The sequence below is a fragment of the Podarcis bocagei genome (genome assembly GCF_964188305.1).
Source record: "Podarcis bocagei genome assembly, chromosome: 3".
NCBI classification, from domain to species: domain Eukaryota; kingdom Metazoa; phylum Chordata; class Lepidosauria; order Squamata; family Lacertidae; genus Podarcis; species Podarcis bocagei.
In genome coordinates, this window is record NC_138127.1 from 104,765,364 (window position 1) to 104,776,024 (window position 10,661).

At 43.0% G+C, this 10,661-nt stretch overlaps 1 long non-coding RNA gene across 1 annotated transcript; it reads right to left on the reverse strand.

The window, feature by feature from the left end:
- Positions 1–401: 401 nt before the first annotated feature.
- On the reverse strand, positions 402–10,010 carry LOC308584187. The gene is made up of 3 exons (XR_014006599.1): positions 9,814–10,010; positions 5,447–5,569; positions 402–3,185 (listed from the first exon to the last, which is right to left on the reverse strand). It is a non-coding gene; the product is annotated as an uncharacterized lncRNA (long non-coding RNA).
- Between the last annotated feature and the right edge of the window lie 651 nt (positions 10,011–10,661).

A 10,661-nucleotide genomic window follows, 5' to 3' on the forward strand; every position in this document is an offset into this window, starting at 1 on the left:
ATAATGAATTGAAAAAAATGTTGAAAAGTTGTTGTTGTTTAGTCGTTTAGTCGTGTCCAACTCTTCGTGACCCAATGGACCAGAGCACGCCAGGCACTTCTGTCTTCCACTGCCTCCCTCAGTTTGGTCAAACTCATGCTGGTAGCTTCGAGAACACTATCCAACCATCTCATCCTCTGTCTTCCCTTTCTCCTTTCCATCTTTCCCAACATCAGGGTCTTTCCCAGGGAGTCTTCTCTTCTCATGAGGTGGCCAAAGTATTGGAGCCTCAGCTTCAGGATCTGTCCTTCCAGTGAGCACTCAGGGCTGATTTCCTTAAGAATGGATAGGGTTGATCTTCTTGCAGTCCATGGGACTCTCAAGAGTCTCCTCCAGCACCATTCAGATGGAAGATCCCAGGTTCCAAAAAAGGTTATTCATGTATGCCACTACTGCAGCCCATGTTTTGTTAGCCCAAAAACGGAAAACGAGGTCCCAACCAAAGAAGAATGGCAATTTAAACTCATAGAATATGCACAGCTTGCGGACTTAACATATAGAATAAGAGAACAAGAAGAACATACATTTAGAGAAGATTGGAAAATGTTTATTGAATATATGGGGGGAAATTGTGTACACTTGAAAACATTGGCAGAGTTAAGATAAATTCAACAGTGTAAATAAGTTTTGGTGGATGTAATAATGGAATACTGAATGGTTTAGTTTCTGTAAAATATGCAGGGGTTTATGGTATGCAAAATGAACCATGGAAAGTCATTAATATTTTAAGGATGTTTAAATGAGTATTCTAAATTGTAAAACAGAAAATTTAACAATAATTATATATATAAAACTTAAGCTCTGCTGGATCAGGTGAAAGGCCCATCTACTCCACCCCCCTGTTTTTGCAGAGGTCAACAAGATGCCCCAGGAAGTGTGCAAGGAGGAAAGAAGGTGAAGCAATTGCGTCAGGCTGGAGATTCCAGTAGTCTCGCACATTCCTACCTTCCATTTGTGCATCATTATAGCTCTAAAACATAAGCTGTTTAGGAAGGAATATGCAGGAATAGAAAGACATTGTTTGTCTGAATATTTGAGAAAGAAGATGCAATCATCAATTAAGTAAAACTAAGGCCGTGCTTGGATAAGTGTGTAAGTGTAAATACTTTGTATGTATTTTTCTGTGGCTATATGTTCTACAAGTAAAAGCTTTTTGAATATCAAGAGTCAGTACTGCACATGATTTGGCTTCCTAGCTGCAATTGAGCTACTCTGCTAACATGCATGTGGGAAGCTTGAGGTCTGATCTCCTGAATCTCCCAGTGGAGCTGAGAGAGGCCCCTATCTGAAGGACCTTTGAAAACGGTTGCCGGTCAGCAGGCAATACTGAACTAGATGAAGCAGGGGTCTGAACCCCAATATAAGGCAACTTTTGATGTTCCGACCTTTCAGGGATCTAAGCTTTACATTCGGTTTTCTGCGAAAGGAAATGTGTGCCAAAGAAGCACAAAAAGTGACTTTTTGGGATTTACTCAGACTAATCTTGGATATCTGAAGCCTGTCATTTAAACAGAAGAAGACACTGTCTTTGAAAATGCTGTTTGATTAGTCTTCTGCTATTGGTCAGTTCTGAGCCCTCCCCTCTCATTAGCTAAGGAGTTCTTTTCAACATACGTGACAATATAGGCATCCATTGAGATGCCGATAGCTTTGCTACAGAAGAATGACTTTGAAGAAGTATGTGATTTTGGGGGCATGGCTAAATTAACAAATTACAGTGGTGCCTCGGGTTACATACGCTTCAGGTTACATACGCTTCAGGTTACAGACTCCGCTAACCTAGAAATAGTACCTTGGGTTAAGAACTTTGCTTCAGGATGAGAACAGAAATCGTGCTCCGGCGGCGCGGCAGCAGCAGAAGGCCTCATTAGCTAAAGTGGTGCTTCAGGTTAAGAACAGTTTCAGGTTAAGAACAGACCTCCGGAACGAATTAAGTACTTAACCCGAGGCACCACTGTAATCGCAAGCAAGGGAAAACACACAGTAGTTGGGAGAGTTGTTTAATATCTCCTTTTATTAATTTGACTCCTGAATGTCAAGTGTACTGATTGTCACAGTGGAGAAGAAGAAGAGGAGGAGGAGGAGGAGGAGGAGGAGGAGGAGGAGGAGGAGGAGGAGTTTGGATTTGATATCCCGCCTTATCACTACCCGAAGAAGTCTCAAAGCAGCTAACATTCTCCTTTCCCTTCCTCTTCCACAACAAACACTCTGTGAGGTGAGTGAGGCTGAGAGACTTCAGAGAAGTGTGACTAGCCCAAGGTCACCCAGCAGCTGCATGTGGAGGAGCGGAGACGCAAACCCGGTTCACCAGATTACGAGTCTACCGCTCTTAACCACTACACCACACTGGCTCTCTCTAAAGCAGAGGTTGGGTGGCCATCTGTCGTGAATGCTCTAGTTGAGATTCCCGGATTGCAGGGGGTCGGACTAGATAACCCTAAGGGTCCCTTCCAACTCTATGATTTTATGAAATATCTAAAGGGCTGCCACATGGAAGAGGGAGCAAGCTTGTTTAATCCTGTTCAAGAGAACAGGACCCGAACCAATGTATTCAAACCACAAAAAGGTGGGTTCCAACTAATCATCTGGAAGAACTTTCTGACAATAAGAACTGTTCAACCATGGAACGGTCTCCCTCAGGAGATGGTGGGCTCTCCTTCCTTGGAGATTTTTAAGCAGAGGTTGGATGACCATCTGTCATGGATGCTTTAGCTGAGATTCCTGCATTGCAGGGGGTGGGATAGATGATGTCTGGGATCCCTTGCAACTCTACATTTCTGTGATTCTGTGCCTTTCTTATGCCTGAATTTGTATTCAGTATGAAATAATAAGCCTTCATCTTTGTTTTTATTTTAAAGTAGGATTTCTAATCTGTGTTTTAATCGGCGTTAGAGCTGATCCGTTAGTCATCCTGATTTATCCTTGTGTATCGCAAGCAGACATTCTTCACTGGCAATTAAATAATAATAATCAGAGATAAAGGAGGAGGGGACATTGACACTTGATACTGTCACTTCAGCCTCAATTTTTTTTGCAACATTTCATGTCATCCTCGTCACATTTTGCTGATATAACAGAAAGGCAGGTGTCATCAGGTGGATTCATGCAGGTGCCCCCCAGATCTTCACATTTTAACAGTGGTGGTACTGCAGAAAAGAAACAAATAGCATTATTATTATTATTATTATTATTATTATTATTATTATTATTATTATTTCCAAAGAGTGAATAAGGAGGACACCAATTACATTCAGGTAGCCTCTAAGCCTTTGGACTGAAGACAATTGTCCTATAGCCAGGATGCACTCATTCTGTAAAGAGCTTCAGGGGGTGGAATAGATGAGCTCTGAGGTGTCTCCCGACTCTAGGATTCTGAATATAGCTTGACAATGCATGCTGGGCTCCATATACAGCCTTGATATTCCCTCATCTGAGACTCCTGATCACTTGCAGTGAGGACAGGATTAATAATACAGACAATTCCCCACTCACATGCGTTCAACTTGTGTGCGGCCGTGTAGCACACATACACATAGCACCGGTAAATTAATAATAATAATAATAATAATAATAATAATAATAATAATAATATTTTATTGATATGCCACCCATCTGACTGGGTTTGCCCCAGCTACTCTGGGTGGCTTCCAGCAAATTTAAACATCAAACATTGAAAACTTCCCTATACAGGGCTGCCTCCAGATGTTGTCCATAAGACAGTTGTCTATTTCCTTGACATCTGACAGGAGGGTGTTCCACAGGGCAGGTGTGACTACCATGAAGAACCTAGGTGTGTTTCAATTCACGAATGAAATTCAAACCCAGAAATGGCCAGAGAGAGCCAGAGAGCGTTTGTAGCTCATGAGGAGCCCGAAAGGGATGTCAGTGAGGCTCCCAGAGCTTCAATCCTAGTTGGGGATATTTTTGGATACAATATTTATGGTATGGCTTGGGGAGAGAGTGGTATAGGGATGCATAAAGAGTGTTTAGAGGGTCTTCCTCACTTTACGGATTTTCACTTATGCACGCAGGGGCAGAATGTAGCCTCCGTGTAAGTGAAGAGTTGCCTGCAGCAGCAACAACAACAACAACAGCAACAACTTGTTTAGTCAGGCACTTAGGAATAACAAGAACATCTAAGATGAATATGCACAACTTGCATACGTAACATATAGAATAAGAGAACAAGAAAAACTTATGTTTAAAGAAGATTGGAGAGTGTTTGTTGAGTACAGTGGTACCTAGTTTACGAATATGTAGTTCGGCTTCCACCGTTCGGAGGCCAAACGGTGGAAGGGCACCAGCGGTGGGAGGCCTCATTATAGGGAAAGTGCACCTCAGTTTAAGAATGGTTTTGGTTTAAGAACGGACTTCCGGAATGGATTAAGTTCATAAACCGAGGTACCATTGGCTCCCAGTATGTTTCCGAGCACAATTCAAAGTGTTGGTGCTGACCTTTAAAGCCCTAAACATCCCTGGCCCAGTATACCTGAAGGAGCATCTCCACCCCCATTGTTCAGCCTGGACACTGAGGTCCAGCTCCGAGAACCTTCTGGCAGTTTCCTCATTGAGAGAAGTGAGGTTACAGGGAACCAGACAGAGGGCCTTCTCGGTAGTGGTGCCCACCCTGTGGAATGCCCTCCCATCAGATGTCAAAGAAATTAACAACTATCCTGTTTTTAAAAGACATCTGAAGGCAGCCCTGTTTTGGGAAGTTTTTAACATTTAATGCTGTATTGTTTTTAACACTCAATTGGGAGCTGCCCAGAGTGGCTGGGGAAACTCAGCCAGATGGGCGGGGTATAAATAATAAATTATTATTATTATTATTATTATTATTATTATTATTATTATTATTATTATTATTATTATTAACAACTATATATAGAAAATAACTGTGTACAGCTGAAAACGCTGGCAGCATTAAGATAAATTCAACAGTGTATATAGGTTTTGATGGATGTAATAAGGGAATGCTGAATGGTTTAGTTTCTGTAAAATATGCAGGGATTATGTAAAATGAACCATGGAAAGAGAAGAAGGGAAGTTACTGATATCTTAAGGATGTAAAAATGAGTACTTTAAATTGCAAAACAGAAAATTATATATATTGTTACTATTCTATCTATCATCTATCTATCTATCTATCATCTATCTATCTATCTATCTATCTATCATCTATATCTATCTATCTATCTATCTATCTATCTATCTATCTATCTATCTATCTATCTATCTATCTATCTATATCTATCTATGTCTGTCTATCTATCTATCTGTCTATCTATCTATCTATCTATCTATCTATCTATCTATCTATCTATATCTATCTATCTATCTATCTATCTATCTATCTATCTGGAATAACAACCAAGCACCCATCTTTGCAGAACTGCACATGACTTACATTTGCAGCATGTCTCATTAGCATGAGAGCATGGTAATGGAAGGGCGTCGTCATCATCACAGTCTTTGTCTGATGAAGGTTGGCAGTAGCCCCTCTGGTCTCCACACTTCTCCTCAGGCGGCACTGTACAAAAAAAGGGGGGGGGGGACAAATAAGACTTCCATTAGCTGGGAGACAACTTGGCCTAGCCCTTACCCCACCACCACCACCACCACCACACACACACTCTAAAAGGTAGTTTGATGTACATCAAGGAGTGTAGGAGCCAACTCCCCCGCCCTGGCCAAATCTGGTCTGCCAGGTCTCCCATTTGGCTCATGGGGCCATTTTTGCAACACCACACCCACCTTCCCCACACATGACGTCGCAGTTGCCCATCCCTGGAGAAAGAAGGATCGGCTCATCTGCTGATAGTAGAATAGAATCAAAGAATTGTAGAGCTGGAAGGAACCACGAGGGTCAACCTTTCGAAGGAACCTTTTGCCCGACATGGGGCTTGTATCCACAACTCTGAGCTGCAGGGGGAAGTTCCATCCTACTTGCGCTTTTAGTGCAAAGCCTTTCCTGATCAGGAGGGGGTTTGCATTAAAATCAAATTTCCCTCTCCATTTTATAGCAGGGGTCTCAATTGTCCTTGCTGGCCAACAAATGATGGGCAATGTGGGAGAGTCTTTCAGTTTCCATTGAAACCACTGTTGAAATTCGGGGGGGGTCTCCATCATACCAATGGCTTCAATGGAAATTGCTCTCCCCCCCTTGCAGGAAGGTGAGTGCCCATTTACAGTAGTACCTCAGGTTAAGTACTTAATTCGTTCCGGAGGTCCGTTCTTAACCTGAAACTGTTCTTAACCTGAAGCACCACTTTAGCTAATGGGGCCTCCTACTGCTGCCGCACCGCCGGAGCCCAATTTCTGTTCTTATCCTGAAGCAAAGTTCTTAACCTGAAGCACTATTTCTGGGTTAGCGGAGTGTGTAACCTGAAGCATATGTAACCTGAAGCATATGTAACCCGAGGTACCACTGTATATCCTATTAGAGAGCCATATTAAGCTCTCCTACCCATCAGCTGATGGGCTGAAGAAGCAAGCCTGCTTTCTGTTGTGGGGAGGCCTTGCTACCTGCAAGCAACAGCTGGATAGCTCAGTTGGCTACAGCATGGTGCTGATAACGCCAAGGCTGGTGGTTCAAGCCCCGTAAGGGACAGCTGCATATTCCTGCATTGCAGAGGGCTTGGACTAGATGAACTTCTGGGTCCCTCCTATCTCTATGAAGTCTTGACTTCAGCTCGACACACCTGCCAAATTTGGCCCGCAAGGCCAAAACTCAACAGAATCTGGCCCACAGAACCAAAAATGTGCCCCCCTCCCCGTTCCAGCATCATGCCTAACTAGAATAATGCACCAAAGAAAGTCTCCTCTGTTGCAAAACAGAACACTCTGAACAACAATAAGCAACACGTCAGCTAATAATACTGACAATATTTTTCTATAACACTATACTGTTTCAAATCTGGAAGAACACATCCTGAAGCTGAGGCTCCAATACTGAGGCCACCTCATGAGAAGAGAAGGCTCCCTGGAAAAGACCCTGATGTTGGGAAAGATTGAGGGCACAAGGAGAAGGGGACGACAGAGGACGAGATGGTGGGACAGTGTTCTCGAAGCTACAAACATGAGTCTGACCAAACTGCGGAAGGCTGTGGAAGACAGGAGTACCTGGCATGCTCTGGTCCGGTCCATGGGGTCACGAAGAGTTGGACATGACTAAACGACTAAACAACAGCAATTGTTTCAAAATTCATAAACAGAAGACATATAATATGTGCATGGAGTCACAAACTAATAAGAATCAAATAAATGTTCCATGAACAGTTCTTCCAGGATAATGAACTGTTTCAATGATAAATCTTCATCAGCAAATTAAGAGTACCCAAAGGTACTTCAAATGGCCATAGATCAGCTATTACTAGAAAGTGTAGTATCCTGGAAGAACTGTACTGTCTACTGCTGTTCTCGGAGCACCCTATTTTGACATTTGGAGCACCCATCATCTCACGTTTGTAGGATATTGACTGTGGCAAGCCATTCTGCCTCCATTTCAGTGATCTTTGACAGTAACTTGCCACTCCTACCATTCCTGTTCATGGAACATTTATTTGATTCGTATTAGTTTGTGACTCCATGCACATGTTATATGTCTTCTGTTTATGAATTTTGAAGCAGAAGAAGAAGAGTTTGGATTTGATATCCCACTTTATCACTACCCGAAGGAGTCTCAAAGCGGCTTACATTCTCCTTTCCCTTCCTCCCCACAACAAACACTCTGTGAGGTGAGTGAGGCTGAGAGACTTCAGAGAAGTGTGACTAGCCCAAGGTCACCCAGCAGCTGCATGTGGAGGAACGGAGACGCGAACCCGGTTCCCCAGATTACGAGTCTACTGCTCTTAACCACTACACCACACTGGCTCTCAGTATAGAAACAGTATAGTGTTCTAAAAATAAATTCAGTATACAGTGGTATCTCCGGTTACGAACGGGATCCGTTCCGGAGGCCCGGACGTATCCTGAAAACTTCATAACCGGAGGCGTCCTTCTGTGCATGCACAAGATGTACAGAGCGCTTCTGCACATGTGAGTACAGCGAAACCTGGAAGTATACACTTCCGGGTTTGCCGCGGCCGTAACCTGAAGATTCCATAACCTGGAGGTTACACAACACGAGGTACCATTGTATTATTAGCCGACGTGTTGCTTGTTGTTCAGAGTACCTAGAATAATGGCCAGCTAAGGGGGGGGGGGGTTGTGTGTTTTTCGTAATGATGAAGCTTCCTGCAATAGTACACTAAGCAGCTGTGGTTCCACAGAGGACAGGGGGCAACAGGCATCACCTTGCACTTTGCCTCAGGAAGCAAGATGCTTTGGGCTGACCCTAGCTAGTGCCTAGGACCACAGCTTCAGGAACATGGGAAACATGGCAAGCTGGCTAATACTGAGTGAGACCACTGGTCCGCCTAACAATATTGTCTACAGTGAATGGCAGCAATTCCCAGGGTTTCAAATGGAGTTTTCCCCTAACCCTATTAGGAGATGCTAGGGATCAAACCTGGGACTTTCTGCATGAAAAAGCAGGTGCTTTTTGTCTCCAATTACTTTTTGGCAATTGTTACTTTTAATTTCCTTGATTAGTTAAACAAAAGTGCAAACATAGAAAAGAAAAGAAAGATAACAACAAAGGATCAACAATCTAAACCATAAGGAGTCACAGCCTGGAAGGATTAGAATGATGCGGTGCAAATCAAAAGGAATAGTGAAGTATTACATCATGCAAAGATTCCCTTTACAAATAATAAATATTATCAGTGCTTTTTTTCTGGGGGGATGCAGGGGTACACATATCCCTAAATATTTTGTGAATCTTTGTACTTCCGTCCATTTACTGCCTTTATTTTTCCCAATTTGAACTACAAAAAGGTGATTTTCTTGAGTCAAAATGAGAGTACCCCTAAACATTTCTTTAGTAATAGTGATAGTAATAGTAATTTATAGTAATTAGTAATTTATTAGTAATTTATTATTTGTACCCCGCCCATCTGGCTGGGTTTGCCCAGCCACTCTGGGCGACTTCCACAGAGATCAAAAATACACTAAAATGTCACACATTAAAAACGTCCCTGAACAGGGCTGCCTTAAGATGTCTTCTGAATGTCAGGTAGTTGTTTATCGCTTTGACATCTGATGGGAGGGTGTTCCACAGGGTGGGTGCCACCACTGAGAAGGCCCTCTGCCTGGTTCCCTGTAGCTTTGCTTCTCGCAATGAGGGAACTGCCAGAAGGCCCTCGGCGCTGGACCTCAGCGTCCGGGCAGAACGATGAGGGTGGAGACGCTCCTTCAGGAGAGCATCTTTTTTTAGGGAAAAAAGCACTGAATATTATTATTATTCCCGACCTGTGTGCCCCACAGCTGTTGAGAATGAAGGCTTAAATGAGCCAGACGTTTGCATATACTGGTAGAACTGAGCAATCATTTGCCCCAAAATTTGTGTAAGAAATGAAATCATGCCATATATCATGAAGTACCCTGAGATCTTTGGATGAAGGGCGGCATATAAATCTAATCAATCAATCAATCAATCAATCAATCAAAAGGTCATTCGAGCTCTGCCCTTTCAATATTTTTGATTTATGAGATATATTTTTAAGAAGGGCACTTTGCCAAACCCTCAAATACCAGCCATCCAAATTATTGAGATTAAAGGTCTTCCAGGACTTGCCTATACATTCCCAGGCTGCTGTTGAGAGATGAGAAATTCAGATCCCTCCATTTGGACTCGCCTCCCTCCCTATCCCTCCACCTGAGCTTTCCTCTTACCAGCAGATGTGTGAAAGAGGAGAGCAACCAAAGCAAAGAGCAGGTAAGGAAGTCCCATGGCTGAAGTTTTCTCTGAACACTCAAGGTTGCTGGAAGGAAGCCTCTCCACAGCCGACCCGGATCAAAATCTGGATAAGATCAGGATGTTTCCCTCTATTTATATGGATGTGGAGACAATTTGCTGTGGTGCACATGCAAATTGTGTAGCCAGGCATTTATATTGTGTCATGAGACAATCAGAAAGGACCTGAGTCAGTTTGGCAGTAAATTAGTAATGATCTATATCTGGAAGAACTAAGGGAAAAAATAATGATGATAACCCACAAAAAAATCTGTTCAGATGGGTGCAAATCAAAGCAAGCATGGATAGTGCTATGCAGTGTAGCTTGACTCAGAAGTAGAGCTGAGAAAGATATTTGGTTTGTTTCGCATTTGGCACACATTACTTGGCTGGGGAAATTGCATTGAAAATTCAGAGAAGTGCAAATTTCAAAGGACAGCTGTGTTTTGCTTCCTTTGTAGTTTTAGAAAGTATGAATTAGAGAAGTTTCCTTATAAATTTTGAATTGAAATTCTCCACCCCATGGCAGGGCCACAATACAGAGGCACCTCAGCTTACAAACACCTCGCGTTACAAACACTTCAGGTTACAGACTCAGCTGACCTGGAAGTAGTACCTTGGGTTAAGAACTTTACCTCCGGATGAGAAGAGAAATCGTGCGCCGGCAGCGCAGCAGTAGCGGAAAGCCCCATTAGCTAAAGTGGCACCTCAGGTTAAGAATGGTTTCAGGTTAAGAATGGATCTCCGGAACAAATTAAGTACGTAACCAGGGGTACCACTGTATCTC